The sequence below is a fragment of the Camellia sinensis genome, chromosome 10 (assembly GCF_055761805.1).
Source record: "Camellia sinensis isolate YWXY chromosome 10, ASM5576180v1, whole genome shotgun sequence".
Classification (NCBI taxonomy): domain Eukaryota; kingdom Viridiplantae; phylum Streptophyta; class Magnoliopsida; order Ericales; family Theaceae; genus Camellia; species Camellia sinensis.
The window spans coordinates 1,981,390-1,996,689 of NC_138970.1; positions in this window are offsets into that span (position 1 = coordinate 1,981,390).

Genomic DNA, 15,300 nt, shown 5'->3' on the forward strand with positions numbered 1-15,300 from the left:
TCCTTGACTTTTCAATTGTAACATATTTGACGCTGAATTTTGAATCTTATTCCAAATAAGGATAATTGAAGATATCATTATTTAATTTTAAGGGTAAAATCATCAATTTAATAAAATATAAATTAATTTGCCAAAAATAAATGTCAAAAAGATATTTTTAATTTTTTAAAAATTATTTTTATCTACTAAAGATAAAACTATGTAAAATTGATCAAAATTAATAAAAATTACATGATTAATTTTTAAAAATTAATTTTATATGATTATCATCCAAACATATAATAAAAATTAATTTAGTAAAAAAAATAAATAAATGTCTAAAAAATTTATCAATTTTATATAATTTTATCTTTAGTGTGTAGAAATAATTTTTAAAAATTCAAAAATATTTTTTTGACATTTATTTTTGTCAAATTAATTTATATCTTATCAAATTGACGATTTTACTTTTGAAAAATCTAATGATATCTTTAATTGTCCTTATTTGAAACAAGATTCAAAATTCAGGGTCAAATATGTTATAATTAAAAAATCAAGGATTAAAATGATACAAGACCCAAACTATAAGGACTATTAATTTAATTAAAAAAAAAAAAACAAACAAACAAACGGACAAAAAAATTATCAATCAAACATGTAGAGGAGTAACGGTACCACGTGGTGAAAAGCGCTTACGTTCACGTGCATCCCCCATTTACCATACAAGCATTCGATTTCTTTAGTTAAAAAATAAATAAATAAATAAAATACAAGCATCATCGGCTTCCAACCGACATCGTATCCACGTATGTGTGTGCGTCGGTAATTAGGGTTGAGCATGGTCTAAATTGAATTAGATTAGAGTAAAATTAGAATCAATTCGTTATTTACGGTTTTTAAAAAATTAAAATTAATTCAATCTGTTTAAATTGTGGAATCAATTCGAATCAATCTATTTAAACACGGATTAGATCGTTTAGGACCACGGATTTACATAATTAAATAACAAAAAAATATATATAACACTTTAATTTCATAAAAATATAATTATAGTACCCTATTAGTTTCACAATAACAACATGTCTTTTTATAATAGCGACATATTGTTCTAGAATTTAAACGACCATAAAAAAACTGGTTCCACCATAAGTATTTAGACCATTATAAATTAACATTAAAAACTAGCAAACAAAAATAATAAAAGAAGATACTATGTGAGTTTAGGTTTGGATTTAAGTTTTATATAAAATAAGAGAAGATACTATACAAGAAGGTATATAATAAAAAAAATAGACTATTTATATACGGTCCAGATCGGTTCCAATCCGGAACCGTGCGGTTCAATCTGAAACCAATCCGTGAATTACGGATTTTTAATTTTTCAATCCGGAACCGAACCACAGATTCAAAAAACTAATCCAAACCTACTAAATTAGACTAGACTGGATCGAATTACGAATTTCACGAATTGCTTGTCTAGTCACATCAGTGATTAAGAAGAAAATAAAAGAGTGCAAGGAAAAAAGGGAGAGAACTGTCTTCAAAATAAAGACCAATTATTGAATATATGTTTCAGGGTGTTGTTACGTGTATTTTTTTATTACTGATTTAAATAATAAAATTTTTATATTTTTATTAATATTTAAAGAAGTAAAATTAAAAATTAACTTTTTGTAATTGGTTACACTGTAATTCTATCTGCATTCAATAATTTTTTCAAACTAACAAATTAACAATTAAAATGAATAAAGTGAATCATTTATAATGTTCTATTCGTAAAAATATTTATATATCAAGACGATCAAAAAAAAAAATAAAAAAATTTGCAATTGCAATTGCATAGTTTAGAGAGTGATAAGTTTACCAGACTATTTTAGAAATTAACTTTTGGCAAGGGCCTATTATTTATTTTCATTGTGATTAAGGTAATTTTTTATTTTAAATATATATATAATATTTTAGAATTAATATAAAATATCCCACATTCTTTTTTTCATTTTTTATTTTTTATCCGTGAATTAACTTGATCTTTTAATTACAACTCTATTTTGACCAACTTATCCTCAAGCCAACCAATATTTTGTTTATTTTCAATAAGAATAGAAACAGCTTTTCTGGTTTAATATTCAGTGTGTTTGATTTTCTTTAGTTTTTTGAGTTCGGTTTTTTGAAAATTGAGTTTTTTCTTTTTCGTATTTTTTTATTTTAAGTAAATATTTTTAAAATTTTAAGCATTCTTTTTACTTTTTTAGATACACTAAAAAATTAAAATATTTCTAAAAAAATATTTCAAAAAATTAATAAATACACAAAAATACGAAAAACATACTGAATTTTAGTTTTTTTTTTTTTGTACTTTTGGTATTTAGTGAATTTTTTAAAGATTATTTCACAAAAATTATACTTTTAAGTGTATTTATGTTTGGTTTGTCTAAAAATTTAAAAAATTGCTTAAAATATTAAAAAAATTCAATAAAAACAAAAAAAAAATACGAAAAATAAGAAAGTAAAATTTTCTAGAAATATTACTTTCTTATTTTCCGTATTTTTGAAAAAAAACTTCTATGCCAGTCAACTACAACAAAGCCAAAGTAGTATTACATATCAAAGTGCAAGACGGAAGCAAGCAAGCAAGAAACAAGAAAGACATATAAATATACAACTAATTTAATTTAAATAGAAAAGATTAAAATTACAACTTATTTAATTTAAATAGAAATTCAATTAAAACTTACAATTGTTTTACTAGAAGCAACTGGAAAGTATGGCTTCAAAATACATAACTTAAAAATACAAATATAGAAAATTTATATTAAATTATAGAGACTGAGAGAAATTTGGGAGATTAAATCCGAAATTTCGAACTCTGAATTTTCTTTGACTCAGGAGACTCTTTTATAAGCAAAGTAAATGACTGTGATGCTTGTGAGCTGGGAATCGGACTGTAAAGTAGCACATGGGGGCACATGGGTGCTGTCTACTGCTTTTGGTGATTAACTGAAAGTTGATTTTTGCTTTTGACTGTTTTGGACTTGTCTTTGAATGAATAGTGAATACTAAATAGTGACTTTTTCCACTGTTCATTTACTTTTGGTGGAGAGGCGTAACTGCATAGTTAACTGATGGGGAATCAATATATATATATATATATCAGTAGCTTTTCTCAAAGTAAGAGTAGTGATTGAAGTTGATGTATTTATGGAATCCAATGACTGTTTCAAGGTCCTGAGCATCTTGAAATTGTGGACCATACAGATCATGACTTGTAGAGGCTTCGGATGAGGCGGATCCATCAGAAGCATCATCTTCATCTTGTGACTTGGCTCGGGCCAGTAGTAATTTTGCAATTTGAATTAATTCTTCATTACTGGTCTTAGACTTGGGCTTTGTTTTGGGTTTAGACTTGGATGACTTGGATTTTGAAGGTCTAGAACTGGCTGCTGGGCTTTCAAGTCTGATTATGGTGAGAGGAAGTGGGCTTCCTTGAGTGACTGAAGCAGTTGGGTTCTGCTGAAAGGACTTGACCATTGCCGGAGTAGAAGCATAAATGTTGACTAGAAATTCTTGCTAGACTTGATCAATAATACGATGGGTTTTGAATGCATCCCACCATTGAACAAAATATTGTCTAATGACCATGTTATTTAAAAGACTGTATTGCCATTTAAAAATCCAAGGGACTTTGTATTTGGACAACTGACTTTTGTGTTGACTCAATTTGTAGACCGGAGAAAAATAATTGACTTGTTCCAATAGTTTAGTAGGAATAATTTCTGTGATGGCACCATGTTGAGACCACCATCTCAAAAACCTTGAAGGAAATTCTGACTTGAACTTATGATCAAAAGAGAAAAATCAAGAGTGACTAAAAGACTCATTTTGATGTAGAAGGATTTTGAACCAAGCATCAATATAATCAAAATAATTATACGGTATCTTATGATTAGAAAGATCTCGAAGTAAGAAAGGGAGACCCCATTCATCAAGGGATACAATGTTGTGTATGTATAAGGAATGATATATAATTTTACTGGCATTGACTCGATCATAAATAGGTTTAATGACTATGGACTTGTGATGAAAGAGTATGTCCTTATAAAAGGTAATTGACTTGTCTGGATATGAGGAAATAAAATGTCATCCAGAAGGGAAATATGAGGTGACTAAATCAATAACATTGTGAATGTTTTTGTGGACTAGTTCTTTGTAAAACAAGTTAGATGACTGTTTAAGAACATGATAAGTTCATAGGGTAGATCTATTTGGATAATTGGGAGGCATGAGAGTAATTGACTAACATGCAAAGAGATTTGCGGCCAAGGCTGAAATGTAACTAGGTTTAGGAATATTACCAAGAATTTGATATCTGTTGATTAGATCAATTAGAGGTGCGACAATAGGTTGACTGGTTGGCACAATGGCAAGAGGTTTGGTGGAAGGTCTGTGACTTGACATCTGTAATAGAAGAGACAGAAATAGATTTGCGTCCACAGAGGATATCTAACCTTTCAATATGAGAGTTGAGTAGATTAGTGTAATGGGCAATTGAATTGCGATGACTTCTAATCTGATGAAATTGAAGGTAAGGATCTTGATCAATGGATTATAAGTAAGCTATTTTAAAGGGATAATGACGAATAAGTTTGCGATATCTAGTGACTTGTAACTTGTGTGTAGAACAATAAGGAGGGCATGAGGCACTAACCCCCTTGTAAAAATTCTCGGGTAAGGAAATCAGGGATAGAATTTTGACTACTAGGGATATATTTAATAGCAAAATAAAAAATACTTAAAATAGACTGCCAACGAGCAAAAATATGTTTACTATTAATATTTTGAACATCTTTTTCTAAAACATATTTAGCACTTCTACAATCAACACGTATAAAAAAATTTTGATTTAAAATATCGTCTTGAAATTTACTCATGCATAATACAATAGATAAAATTTCTTTTTTAATAGTACTATAATTTTTCTGTGTTTTGTTCCAAACACCAGAATGAAAACGAACAATCTGTTCAGATGACTTAGGAGTGACTTTTTGAAGGAGGATGCCACCATAACCAATGTCAGAGGCATCAGTTTGAATGATTTTAAATGAATTCTCAATAAGAATACCAAGGCAAGGCAAGGCAAAGTTTTGACATATTTTTTGACTTTTTGCACAATAGTAGTATGACTAGGAGACCATGAAGAAGGATTGTCCTTCAACCAATCAAAAAGGGGTTGACAGGTTTTCTTAAGGTCTTGATGGAATTCAGCAATGTAATTAAGAGAGCCTAAGAATCGTTGTAACTGGCTTTGTCTAAGATTTCATCAGAAAATTTAGAAGCAAATTCAATAGAACGACTAATTGGAAGAATAGTACTTTGGTATATGTCATAACCTAAAATCTGACTTTGGTTTGAAATAACTTAATTTTAGGTGTAAAGATGACTAAACCATTATGTTTAATAATTTGAAGAAATAAGTGGAAATGTTTCCAATGTTCATCTATTGACTTAGAGAAAATAAGAATATCATCAATGTAAACTATAGATAAATGACTAAAGGGATTAAATATTGCATTCATGATGTTTTGAAATTCATTGGGGGCATTTTTTAAACCAAAAGGCATTACATTTCATTCATAATGGCCAAAAGGTGTAGTACAAGCAATTTTGTAGCTACCATTAGGGTGAATTTGGATTTGTCAAAAACCACTTTTAAGAGCAAATTTACCAAAAATAACAATTTCACTGAGTCTTTTGATTAAATCTTTTTTTATTGGGATAGGATATCTAATCCATTCTAAAACTTTGTTTAATGGTTTATAATTGATGACTAATCGTGGAACACCACGTTCAAGTTCAGCATTTTTATTGACATAAAAAGCAAGACCAAGGTGACTTACTTTTGCCAATGATGTTATTTTTGAATAATTCATTTATTTCTTTTTTACATATTTCTACTAATTCATTATTCATTTGGATTGGCATAGATTTAGTAAGGATTTGTCTTTTATTAAAGTTTTTAATATAATGTAGTGTGACTACATGTTTTTTCCTATGCCAGAAAGCACTAGGTACAGTTGAACAGACGGTAGTTTCTAAATGATTTTTAAATTGTTCAATTTTTGAAACAAGAATAGGATTTGTTAGTTGAGATTCAACTCTTTTATACCTTACTTCTACTTTGAGAAATTTTAGATGTTTTGTTAATCGATTAATAAATTGAGATATGGAGCATTCTTTTAATTGATTTAACTCTTTTATTTCAGGAGGAGATAAGAATTTAAAAGTAACTATTTGACCAGAAGCTTGGGCTGTTATACCATAATTGGTAGTGGTAAATGGATATACTAAGAAAATAAATGGAGTTCCTAAATTGACTTTATCTGTCATGTTTCTGACTAAGACAAATGACGTTTTAAAACCAACATTGTTTTGACAAATATGAACTTTGGTTATTTATATTTAATATTTGACTTCCATTGGCAGAACTTAGTTGTTCACTAGTTTTATGATAGTATTTTGTAGGGATTACGCCTTCTTGAATATAATTTAAATCAGCTCTTGTGTCTTGATTAACACTATCAGTTTTAGTAGATCAATTATCAAAGATGACACGGTTGGGATTCTGACTAGAACTAGATTCATCAAAGGAAGTGTCATTATTGTTCTGAAAATCATTAAGATTTTTATTAATTTTTAATATGGAAATTTCTTTTTCTAATAATTTATCCATATGTTTTAGTTCTTTAATAGTTGTTTTAATCTAATTAATTTCAATTGTAAATCTTGTAAAGTTACGACTTTTTGTTTATCTTTTTTGAATCTTTCTAAGTAGTAGTGAGACTGATGATTGGTTTATCTTGATGAGGTTTCTTATCTTTATTTATTAGTAAAGATTTTAATTTATTAGTATATTTTCTTTTTAATTTAGGATTATCTAATTCACTAATTAATTCAATTAAAGAATCTTCTTCTTGTTATGATTTACTAAGAACATTAATTTGCTTACTCCAGGTATCATTACATCCTAATTCAATTTAGTCATTTTCACTATTAACACTAGGAGAATAGTAACTAGAAGTATCACTTGAGGGATTGGTGTCGCTAGATAACTGACTAGAGGGATCAAGAGATTGAATTGGGGTATGAGTTAGTTTAAATAGTTCAAATATTTGACTTTGATGTTCTTTGGTAATCTATAGATGATTAAGTTTATCTTTAAGTTTTGCTTTAACTTTACATTTATTAGAATAATGACCATTTTTTCCATAATTGTAGCATGTAACATCTTGGGTAGATTTTGACTTCTTAAAGTTTTTACTTTTCTTGTGATATTTTTTTTTAGGTTTAGCATAATATTTATCAGGTGAGTTAGAGTGTGAATGTTTCTTTCAATATTTAGGATGTAACTTGTTGGAAGATTTATTTTTATTATGTTTTCTTTGTGAAGGCGCTACAGGAGGTAGACCATGTTGTTCACAGAAGTTACCTAATTCATATTTAGCTTTGTGTTTATCTCTAACAGTTTTTTGACTAAATTTCATATCTATACACATTTTTAATCCTTCTTTTTGAATGGTACTAATAATATCACTATAGGTTAAATTATCATATTATCTATGATACAAGTAGGTTGACTAGGAACATTTCTGATTTTATGGGCAAAAAGGTTGGGTAAACCATTAATGATTTTTTCTTTCTAAAATGGTTTGGTACAATCATCTCTAAGCATCTTTATACCATCCAAAATTACTTAAAGTAGGACAAGTTAAATTACTAAGTTGATCATGGATTCGGGAATGAACATTAGTAGGTGTTCCAATAAAATGTTTGACTATAAAGTATTAATTCCATCAGATTTACTGGTGCCTATATCTTCATCAAAAATAGGGGAATCATTTTCATCTAGTTGTACAGCATATTGAATAGCTTCACACATATCAGGAGTAAAATATTTGTCCCACCAAGATTTAAGCATGCCAGTAAATCCAAAGATAAGTAAAGAGACCATTTTAGGTTGAGTGTAATCAAGGTAGTTACTTAGATAGCTATTTGCTACCATGGACATATGATTTAATTTTTGAAGAATTTGATTTTCACTAAGACCATCTATGTTCCATTCATATAATTTTTTGGCAGAAACATAAAATTGATTATTAATATTGGTTTCTTCAAATTGAAGATCAAGCGGTATAGGTCGAGTATACCAATTTTTGGTAAGAGTAGTAGGATTAACTTTTGGATGTGTGATTCGATTTAGATTAGGAGGTTGAAATTGTTGTTCTAATTGGCTAATTTCATCTTTAGTAGATATCTCAGAGTCACTATTAATAATTAATGGTGGTTGTTGTGTTAATACGATAATTCCTTTTTCTAGGGGAATGATTAGATAATTTAGTAAATGATTGTTCAATAGCTTCAACAGTATTCATATCTTGAGTAACTAGACTTAATCTATTCCTAGTGTTAGGTAGATTAATAAGAGGTTTTTCTAAAGTTTTACTTGCTGAAGTATGACTATTGGAATAATCATCAAATGTAGTTTCAATTTTATCTAATTGTTTACCAATAGTTTTTAAACACTAATTTGTATAATTATTTTGTTCGATTACTTTTTTAATTTCAGATTCATCACCGGGAAGCTTGAATGGAGAAGCATGGAGGAGTGATCCTTTATGTTCAATGAGGACAGTTTCTAGGGGAGGATGACTAGAAGAAACTGTATTATTAGGGAAAGTTTTCCATTTAGTCTTTGTAATAGTATTTACTTTTTGGTAATAATTTTCCAAATAATCAAAGAAATTAACTTTAGTACTGATTTCATTCATAAATTTATACGATTTCTTTGTTATTTTGGATTATTGTTGTTTATTATATTTAGTCCTATATATCTGGCGTTTTAATTTATTATCTTTAGATTTGAATTCTGTATAAAGTTTATTAAGATCAGGTTGAAAGGCTTACTAAGGGTTAATAATTGAGGATTAATAGAAGGAATGACTTCAAAATTAGTTTGAGTAAGGGAATCCTGACATGTGGTATCTTTTTCATGAAGATGTGTGTGTGTTGAATAAATAGGTTTACTAATTTGAGATGTAGAGGAATTATCAATGCCTTTTAACTTACTATTAGTAGTTTGTAAGGGTTGACAAATGTGAAGTTTTCTATCTTTTCTAGTAAATAGAGGTGTATTAAAAATTTCATCTTCGTCAGTGGGAATACTGGAGCTACTGTGATGAGAAGATTGACTATTACTATTTAGGCAATTAAAACGTAGGTGGACTGAACCATCATCATATTGTTGGATTTGTCGGACCTCATTACCGTCAGATTGGTGTGGGTGAACATAATTTTCATTGACGGTGACCTAATTATTGGGAAGAGTTATTTCGTTCCAACAAATAGTTGTAGGAACTTCGACATTTGATTCATTCGTACTACTTTGGATGAGTAAAGTTTTATCTTTTGGACTTTTGACTAAGGCATGAACATTAAGATTGGTTTTAATACATTTGTAATAAATACGATAAATTAAAGCAATAGAATGTGCACTTCCGAGCATTTTGGTAAATTCACCAGAGACTTGTATATTGAGTGTTAAAGCTTTTAATCTATGAGGATCATGTAAACTTAGAATAAAGTTAGAAAAAACAATTAAAATGGGCAGGTCCTTTATGAAGATCAAATTCCATCATTCCTATTAAACTAGCATGATAATTGATAAATCGAGCATCACGTAAACATAATAAAATTGAGGAATTACGTCCTGCAGGAGTTAATGGTTTGATTGCTACTTGTATTAAACATATATGGACAAAGTTATGACCAGTAGATAAATGTTTTTTAATTGATTCTTTAGTAAATAAGTGACAGGTTTCTTAGATTTTTGTTGATGCATAAACTTGTTCAACAGTTTTAAAATGTAAATCAATATTAAAAGATGACTTTAAAAAACTAGTTTCATGGATTTCTTTAATTGGTACTTTGGGGATATTCCAACTTAAACTCAAAAAAAAATGTAATTAATACTACTTTGGCTTCATTGTATTTGACTGGCATAGAAGTTTTTTTTTTTTTGGTGAATAGGCATAGAAGTTACAATCGTTAAAAAAATGATTCTATATAAAAAGAAGAACTTTACAATACGCCTCCTATATTATATACACTTTTAATTATATTATTTTCTTTTAATTTTTTTTTATTTAACTATGACATTATTTTGAGATGTCCCGTTAAGGATGATATACAAATATAATTTTTTTTTTATATATAATAATGTGTCTCAATGTTGAAATTTTATTTTAAAACAAAATATATAATAATGGAAAAATATTTTGGTACACACTTCTCAAAATGTGCGTATCATATGCACTTTATAATTAAAAATTTGTATAATTTTATATTTTCAGAGTCATAACTAAAAAAAATGTCATAGCTAAACACAACATGATTTATAACTAAAGAACTCATAAGTAATAACAAAAATAATGACATAACTAAATTTAAAAAAATGACATAACTAAGGATGATGTGATATATGTTAGAATTTCCCATAGTAATGCTTGTTGGAACAATCTTCTGTGTATAATAAATAACTTGAAACAAATCAAATAAGCAAAATAAATTATTTACAGAATTTTATTTACCGAAACAACTTAATAACAAGAATGATCAAGTCAAGTGTGTGATACTCTGTCCTTAAGACAGATTCGTCTCGCTCAGGTGCTTACGGAATAATGGCGTCTATCTCCCAGAATACAATGATTTTACACATATTGTATTAGTACTAAAAACAATCTGTTTCGGCGAACCAGAACTTGTGTTCTATACTCTAAAAAATTTGTCTAAAATTAATATGAAGAATACATATATATATATATATATATATATATATATATATATATATATATGCAAGAGAGCAAAATGGAGGCAACAAGAGAGTTTTTGATTCGATTAAATTGCTAGAAGAGGGTATGAATTTATAGGCAAAGTGGTGTCTTTTCGAAAGACCTGAACAGGTCTAACAAAGAACCGAACAGGTGTAATTCAAACTGAACAGGTGCAAAAATTCAAATCTATTTGAAACAGTTTGATCTGCTCTAGACCAGAAGAGGCACTATTTGGACAGGAAAATTGAATTCAAATTTGGCACAAAATTTGAATTAATGTTTTTTAGAAATTCAAATAATTTTCTCGCAAGAATTTGGAAAAAAAATTCAAATAAATTTTATCTAAAAAATTAATGTTAGGACCCAACCCACACCCAACCGAATGGTGGCGGCGTGCGTTTGTGGTGGTTTGAGCCAAAGCCCATTTTGTCCATAACTTCTCCCTTCTACAAACTTGAGGTGCCCCTTGGGGCCCAACCCAAGTATGTCCACTTACAGTTTATATACTTACATAAGCTCTCTGAAAGTTTCAATGTAGGACAACCAATTTAAAGAAACCCACATTGTCACGACCCAACCCCAGAGGCTTAGGGCTGGAATCACAACTTACTAATTAATTTTAATCGTAACAAATTAAATGACACAAACGGAGGCAGAATGGAAGTAAGAAAATAATTAAACAGAAAATTCCTTCGTTAATGATCGAAAATACACTCATGGGGCTTTTATTATTTTATTATGCATTGACAAAAATTTAGAAAAAAAGAAAAGAAAAGAAAAGAAAAACAAAATGTAACAGGACGACATCAAATTTCGTGTGGGTCTCACTATACGAGATTACAATTCTTCTTTACATCTCATCACCTGAAAGGGGTAACAGCTATAAGTGCACAACAGCGTAAGAAATATTATACCAAGAGTATAGGGGACACAAAATAACCGTGGATAGTTATTTAAGTTAAAACATTAACATAACTTAATTTGAATAAACAAATTATTTAAGTGGCATAAATTGAGATACAGAAATTATGTAAATAAATAACTATAGCCACAGTATAGAACAGAACATAACAGAGGTCACTGGACTCTAGTGACAGTTAGAACAGAGATCAATAGATCCATGACAAACAGAGGGCCACAAGGTGACCAATCAGAAGCCAATGGTTTATTTAAGTCCCCCAAGGCATGAGATTCCCGTGGTGGTATTTACAGAAAATAATTGTTTACCAAAATCATTGTCAAATAATTATTAAAATTGAAACAAACATCTCCATGGATTTCAAGTTAAGCAAATAGAGTTCAGAAAATAATTAATGTAATCGAAATATTAATATAATTTATAAAACACAAATTACGTAAAATAAATTATGGTAACTCAAATCATACGTAAAATATATTATATTGACTCAAGGTATAATATAACTCAGTTTACTATTGACCCTTAGCCTTTACTTCCCTATTATTGATTCCCTACTACTTGTATGTTGCACCTGTTCTTTATCTATGTATATTTTGTTCTTTTTCGAAGCTCAGCGATTGCACTATTTATAGGAGGTATATGCATAGTCTCTATTTGAGATGTGGTAAGTTTTGCCACCGCCACCCCTCAACAGGTGTCACTCAATTCATTTGCCATCTGCCCCTTAACTAGGTGACTCATCCTAGCTATATATGCATATTCACCACCCTATGTGCTAGGGTGGTGACAGGCTGTGTATCTCTTTTTTTCTCTTTTTTTTTTTTGGTTGATTTAATCCTACTTTGACTCAATTTTAAAAATATTTATATTTTCTAATTAAATTCATTTTATCACATACAACCATTCAATATTTTATTACACTCCAATTATATATATATATATATATATATAGGTGGTGTTTGGCAAGTTGGGTTGGGGCTAAAATAGCCACAAAAGACAAAACAGGCTATTTTAGCCACAACAAACAAAACATCACATCCAACCCATAATCATTACACTCTTCTCTCACAAAAAAAATCAAAAAAGCCAAAAAGCCAAAAAGCCCTTCCCAAACCAAACTTTTTAGCCCAGGCTAAAATAGCCAAAAAGCCAAAAAGCCAACCCACTTCCCAAACGGAGGCATACATACATATATATATATATATATTTTCGTGGTATTTAATTAAACATTTAGGGTGTCACATTTCTCCCCTTCTAAATAGAAGCTTGTCCCCAAACTTGACATACCTTGGTTTTCGAAAAGGTGCTAGTATTTGGCTCGCATTTGACTTTCAGTTTCCTATGTCGTTTATTCGACACAACGATTTCTCCACAAAAATTTTACAAGAAGTATAGTCTTGTTTTGGAGAACTTGATCACGATAATTGAGAATTTGCACTGGTTATTCTTCATGAGAGAGATCACTTTGAACTTACAAGTTCTCATAATCGATAATATGCTATGGATCTCGAACATACCGTCAAAGCATTGAAACGTGAAACACATTGTGGACATTGGATAGTTCAGGTAGCAGTGCAATGCAATATGCCATAGGACTAATCCTTTCTAGTATTTCGAATGGCCCGATGTAACGTGGGTTTAACTTGCCTCGCTTTCCAAATCGGATAACCCCTCTTGTTGGTGAGATTTTTAGGAACACATGATCTCCTATTTGAAATTCGAAGTCCTGTCTTTGTGTATCTACATAGCTTTTCTGATGGCTCTGGGCAGTGCGGATTCACTGTTGGATGAGTTGAATTTTATCACTTGTCATCTGTACAATTTCAAGGCCTAATAACCTCCTATCTCCGACTTCTATCCAACACAGAGGTGATCGACACCTCCTTCTATACAGCGTTTCATACGGTGCCATTCTAATGCTTGCTTGTTAGCTGTTGTTATAGGCGAATTCCACTAAAGGTAGATGTTCATCCCAATTACCTTTGAGGTCTAACCCGCACACCCATAACATATCTTCCAAGGCCTGGATTGTTCTTTCAAATTGCCTATCAATTTGCAGGTGATAAGCAGTGCTAAACTTCAATGTGGTTCCCAAGGTCTTTTGTAATTTGTTCCAGAAGTGAGACACAAAGTGGGGGTCTCGGTCAGACATGATTGAAACTAGGGTACCATGCAACCGAATGATTTCCTTGATGTATAAAGTGGAAAAATTATTAAGGGAGTACGTGATTTTGATTGGCAAAAAATGCGGCGACTTCGTTAATCAGTCTACTATATCCCATATTGCATCATTCTTTGAGACTGATTGAGGTAGCCCAACTACGAAGTCCATAGTGATGTGTTCCCATTTCCACTCAGGTATAGGGAGTGGTTGTAGCCTTCCTGTAGGTCTCTAATATTTTGCTTTAACACGCTGACAATTAGACATCTGGAGACATGGCTTGTTATGTCTCTTTTCATTCCTATCCACCAATAATGTTCCTTCAGATCATGATACATCTTTGTGTTGCCAGGGTGGACTGCAAACGTCGAGCTATGAGCTTCTACCAATATCTTCTTCTTGAGTTCTGGAAGGTCGGGTACGCAAATTCGATTTCGAAATTTTAGCATCCCCTTGTTTATAGTAAAGTCAAGATCGGGCATACTTCTTTGCTCCTCGTATTTCTTCTTTAAAAGTTTATCTTCATATTGGCGTGCTTTAATTTCTTCAATCAACGTGGGTTTCACGGTTATATTGGTGAGCAAACCATTGATCTGGCAAGAAACGAGAATGCACGCCAAACTTCTGGTCGTCTTTCGACTCAGTGCGTCTGCCACTACGTTAACTTTGCCTAAATGGTGATAGGTCCCTACATTGTAGTCTTTCATGAATTCTAACCACTGCCATTTCTTTATATTCAGTTCCTTCTAGGTAAATAGATATTTAAGACTCTTATGGTCAGTGTAAATTCGCACGTTGCACCGTAGAGACAATGGCGCCAGATCTTGAGGGCGAAAATCACTGCAGCCAACTCTAGATCATGAGTTGGGTAGTGCTTCTTGTGAGTCTTTAATTGGCATGAGACATGAGCATTGACTTTTCCATTTTGCATAAGAATGCAACCCAACCCATTATGTGAGGCATCACTATAAATTATGAATCCTTCCGTTCCCGTAGGGAGTGCTAGTATAGGAATTGTTACAAGTCTGTTTTTCAACTCTTGGAAGTAACATTCCTGTTTGTCAGTCCATTCAAAGGGTGTGTTCATTTGAGTTAGCTGAGTTAAGAGTGAAGCTATCTTCGAGAAATCTTGCACGAAACGTTGGTAATGACCAGCTAGACCCAAGAAGCTTTGAATTTCTGACACATTAGTAGGTCGTGGCCAGTCCACGATTCTTGTAACTTTTTAGGGGTCAACCAAGATACCATCTGTATTGATGATGTGACCGAGGAAGTGTACACTAGTGATCTAGAATTCATATTTCATCAACTTGGCGTACAGTTTGTGATCACGTGGTGTTTGCAAGACTGTTCGCAAG